Below are 5,243 nucleotides of genomic sequence, written 5' to 3' on the forward strand. Positions count from 1 at the left end.
AGACGTTCATATCATAGACTAATAATTATCAATCATAACAAAGACCTGTGCTTTGCCCGTTTTCGATTTAGTTATCACTGGTTATTACTGCCAATGAAAATAATAAAACCTAAGCGCTGATTTATCCCCCAGCAGCTGCCTCTGCAGAGCTCAGTTTATTTCAATCCCAAATGAAAGTACTTTGATTTACAACAGCCAATGTTTTAATGGCCAAATTTAAAGTTCCCAGATTAAATCAACTAAACCTTCAATATCTCCTGTTCAGCAGGCACACAGGACTTCTCAATTTGAATTTTCCAGGAGATTTCTCTATTGATCGACAAAGTTGATTTGTGAGATACATTGTGTGGAGATCAATACGCAGACAGTCAATACCTCAAATGAACTGGGGTGATAGGAAAGCCACAGAGTACAGACAGCATGTGAAAATGAGGACATGAATGTTGTTTCCAGCCGAGTCCAAGGAGTCAAAAAGAGGAAACTTCTACGTCACAATCCTCTAAACTGCTCCGCTACAAGCAGCCAATGAGGTTTAAAAAAGTAGAGAACAAACACAGCTTCAGAAAACAGGAGGGTGGCCAGTGACTTTTAAAGCAATCATGCTTATTTTTCCCTCCTACACACACACACACACACACACACAAAGAGCGTTATACACTGCTATTTGATAAGGGTTCCACTTTGCTGCTCTGCTCTGTTGGGAGACCTCTGTCTTCAGGCGGGATTGCTGTATATGTGGACAATGTGTTTTTCTTCATTGGTGGGTTCAGCAATTCAGCCCACTGTGTTTGGCTTGACCCTATTTATTTGTGTCTGAAAGAACGGTAAGGTTAGAGTGATGTGAAAGCCACACGGATGATGAATGGCATTAGTTTAGTGTGTCATTACAGTCTGGTGTTTTATAGCGGTCAACTGCAATGGAGGAGAGGAAGAGAATGTAATGGAATCAATGAGAGTTGGATATTTTCTAAACCAACATTGAAAGACAGATTAAGCTCAGCTAAAGTCCAAAAAATGAGCTTAAATCAAAACGTCTTTAGTCTTTATATGGCTTCGGTCCCCCGCTATATTAGCTTGACGAAAAATAGAACTTGTTTTAGAGTCACCAGTAGGCAGGTTAACATCCTCTGGATGGCACCACAGAAAATGAATGGTTGCACAAACTATTTATAGAATATCTGTAAAACTCTTTGTTACATTCTTCATACAAGCTTTCTCTCATCTATTGGTTTCCTAAATCTGCTTTCAGCAGATATAACTGTTGTACTTGAACTTTATAATTTTAACTCAATCTGCAAGGTTTTCCGTAACCTTTCCCAGTAAGGAAAGCTTGGAGGTAAGGCTTAAATAGTACTGGTACCTCAATGCACTGGCCCTGGTGGGCCACGAAGGTACTGCAGGTGGGCCGCGAGAGGTCATTTACAATGGTCATTGCTCGAAACGGCTGCTCTTGTCCACCTGTCGTTCAACAATGGGGCGCCCTCTTGTAGTATTAAAGTAAATATACCGCATTTTCCGCACTCCAAGACGCACTTAAAAGGCTTTAATTTTCTCAAAAAACGACAGTGCCTTATAATCCGGAGCGCCTTAGATATATGGATCAATTGGTTAATCGGTTGATCCATACTGGTTGTACACGGCGCTCAAGGCGCTCTGCCAAACATGCCAAAGCTCGGCCTACGACGGCGGGATGCTGAGCGGCACTTAAGCGCGTGAGATATGGAGCTTGTTTAAGGGCGCGTCGGAGAAACATAGCTGTCGTTCTTGCCGAGCACTTCATGAGATTAAAGAGCGAGAGACAGCACCCTTTTCTCTACAGTAGCTGAACCATCTTAATGGGGAAATAGGTTATTATAAAAGCAGCCGAAGATTTAAGGCGTGGATGGCGAGGGGGCGGCGGGAGCGGACGCACCTCACGGCATCGATCGGACCCTGAAAGCACCGTTTCCACCTTACTGTCAAAAAAACAACAGCGAGCGCGTTGAAAACTCCTTCGAGCGCGAGCAGAGACTCTCCTCGCGAGCAACGAAGTTAACGTTTCGCAAGCGAGAAAATACCTTGCGGAGACGGACTTTTGCTCGCGTGAGACGGACTTTTGCTGGCGGATGTTTGATTTTGGTTAAATTCTTAAGGTCATTTAATCATTATGTTTTGATCAGAGTTGTGATTGAAGGTTTGGGTGGGCCGCGAAAGATTTTCAGATTTCAAAGTGGGCCGCGGCATTCTTGAGTTTGGGAACCGCTGCCTTAGGGTAAACAGCAGAGAAGGAACCCCTCCACCAGGATGGACTGAGTGCGATGGATGTTGTGTACACAAAAGGAAAGAGGAATATATTAATTATATATAATATGTACATACAATACTAACCCTAATGCATACAACAGAAATCATTCTGGACCAACCTAAGCTAAACCAGCCCAAACTATAAGCATTATCAAATAAGCCCCACAAGGTTCTGTACTTTATTTACCCTCTATATGCTTCCTTTGGGCGATCTTATCAGGAAACGCTGCATCAATCTCCCTTGTTATGCAGGCGATACTCAACTGTATCTGTCGATCAAACAAGAAGAGACGGACCAGCTAGTTAGACTTCAAGAATGTCTTGGAGACATCAAAACTTGGATGACCGGCAACTTCCTAAAGCTAAACTCAGAAAAAACAGATGTTATCTTAATAGGCCCAGAGCGCCTTCGAAGCCGGCTGTCACGTGATACAGTTTTTATGGATGGAATTACTCTTGTACCCAGCAGCACCGTCAGGAATCTGGGAGTTCTCTTCGACCAGGATATGACCTTCAACTCGCATATAAAGAAGACTTCAAGGACTGCCTTTTTTCATCTACGTAACATATCAAAAATCAGGGACTTCCTGTCTCAAAGTGGTGCAGAAAAATTTGTTCATGCGTTTGTCACTTCCAGACTGGATTACTGTAATTCTTTGTTATCAGGCTGCTCTTGTAAATCTCTTAAGCCTCTCCAGTTGATTCAGAATGCTGCAGCACATGTATTAACAACAACTAAGAAAAGGGATCATATAACTCCTGTATTAATTTCTCTACACTGGCTCCTTGTTAAATCAAGAATAGATTTTAAGGTACTTCTGTCACGGTGTGGTTTTATTTTCTGTCTTTATTTTGTAGTTTTCTGCTTCTTGTCTCCATGGGTAACTTCACTTCCTGCCTTCACTTGTCCTGTCATCGTCTGTGATTGTCTGATCGTTTCCACCTGTGTCCAATCACCTGCACCTCCCTAGTGTATTTAAACAGTGTGTCTCTTGTGTCACTTGTCGCGTCATTGTCTTTCGTCGTGGATGGTCGTAGTTCTTGTCTGCCGTTTTTCCCCTGGTTCGTGTGCGTTTTTGCCTGTTGGCCTTTTGCCTTTTTGACTATTAAAGTCTTTTATTTTCTAAAAAGTCAGCGTTTGAGTCCTGCCTCCTCCACCCATCCCTGACAGAATGACGCGACCAAAGAAGGGCTCAGCAGACCCGCTGCCAGAGAAAGACCAACTTTGTTTTCGGTCCCAGGAGCTATCAGCTCGCCTGCCTCGAGCTCCGGGACCTCCTCAACCCCAGAAGGAGCCCTGGCAAGAGGAAGCACCGACCTCCTGTTCCCGCTGGGCCGCCGCACCGACCTCCTGTTCCCGCTGGGCCGCCGCACCGACCTCCTGTTCCCGCTGGGCCGCCGCACCGACCTCCTGTTCCCGCTGGGCCGCCGCACCGACCTCCTGTTCCCGCTGGGCCGCCGCACCGACCTCCTGTTCCCGCTGGGCCGCCGCACCGACCTCCTGTTCCCGCTGGGCCGCCGCATCGCTCTCCCGTTCCCGCTTCTCGACTAGCTCCTCCGACCCCGGTACCAGCCCCGACCCCGACTCGACCAGTACCGGCCCCGAGACTCTCATCCCCGACTCGACCAGTACCGGCCCCGAGACTCTCATCCCCGACTCGGCCAGTACCGGCCCCGAGACTCTCATCCCCGACTCGGCCAGTACCGGCCCCGAGACTCTCATCCCCGACTCGGCCAGTACCGGCCCCGAGACTCTCAGCCCCGACTCGGCCAGTACCGGCCCCGAGACTCTCAGCCCCGACTCGGCCAGTACCGGCCCCGAGACTCTCAGCCCCGACTCGGCCAGTACTGGCTCCGAGACTCATGACCCTGACGCCCCGATTCCCCGCTCCGAAACTCCGGCTCCCTCCCATCCCGTGGTCCTCTCCCACCCTCCCATTGGTGATTTGAGGGCCGTCTGGGATCTGACCCTTGTGGGGGGTAATGAGTCGCCGACCGGGGAGGTGTTCAGTGTCCCCGAGCCGCCGACGACCCCGGAGGTTTCCCGTGTCCCCGAGCCAGCCTTTCCAGAGACGTGCCTTGCAGTCGCTGCTCCCGAGCCGGCCAAATGACCGTCCGCCGGGCCGACCCCCAGAGAGTTCCCGGTCTACGGGCCGCCCGCCAGTTTCCCGGGCGGTCCGACCAACGTCTCTGGATTCCCTCCCACCCCTTGTCTGCTCTTTGCCAGTTTAGAGCGGTCTGGAATTCGGCCCTTGAGGGGGGGTGCGCTGTCACGGTTTTATTTCCGGTCTTGTAGTTTTCTGCTTCTTGTCTCCCTGGGTAACTTCACTTCCTGCCTTGTCCTGTCATCGTCTGTGATTGTCTGATCGTTTCCACCTGTGTCCAATCACCTGCACCTCCCTAGTGTATTTAAGCAGTGTGTCTCTTGTGTCACTTCGCGTCATTGTCTTTCGTCGTGGATGGTCGTTGTTCCTGTCTGACGTTTTTCCCCTGGTTCCTTTGTGCGTTTTTGCCTGTTGGCCTTTTGCTTTTGCCTTTTTGACTATTTAAAGTCTTTAATTTTCTAAAGTCTGCATTTGAGTCCTGGCACTTGCTGGTGAGGCACCGTCGTATCTTAAAGAGCTTGTAACACCTTATTGCCCTACAAGGCAGCTGCACTCCATAGATACTGGGTTACTTGTTGTTCCTATGGTTTTAAAAAGTAGGATGGGGGCCAGAGCCTTCAGTTATCAAGCACCTCTTTTGTGGAACCAGCTTCCACTTTCAGTCAGGGGCAGATTTGGTCAGCTTTTAAAGTCAAACTTAAAACTTTCCTCTTTGATTTGGCCTATAGTTAGGGCTGGCTTAGGTTAGCCCGGACCAGCCCTTAGTTAAGCTGCTATAGGCTTAAACTGCCGGGGGACTTCTTAGGACGCACCGAGCTCCTCTCATGCTCTCGTTATACAATAGTTCATGTTTGA

At 48.5% G+C, this 5,243-nt stretch overlaps 1 pseudogene; it reads left to right on the plus strand.

The window, feature by feature from the left end:
* The first annotated feature begins 2,297 nt into the window (after positions 1-2,297).
* LOC144406164 (uncharacterized) lies at positions 2,298-5,243 on the plus strand (annotated as a pseudogene).

The sequence above is a fragment of the Gasterosteus aculeatus genome, chromosome 4 (assembly GCF_964276395.1).
Source record: "Gasterosteus aculeatus chromosome 4, fGasAcu3.hap1.1, whole genome shotgun sequence".
Classification (NCBI taxonomy): Eukaryota; Metazoa; Chordata; class Actinopteri; order Perciformes; family Gasterosteidae; genus Gasterosteus; species Gasterosteus aculeatus.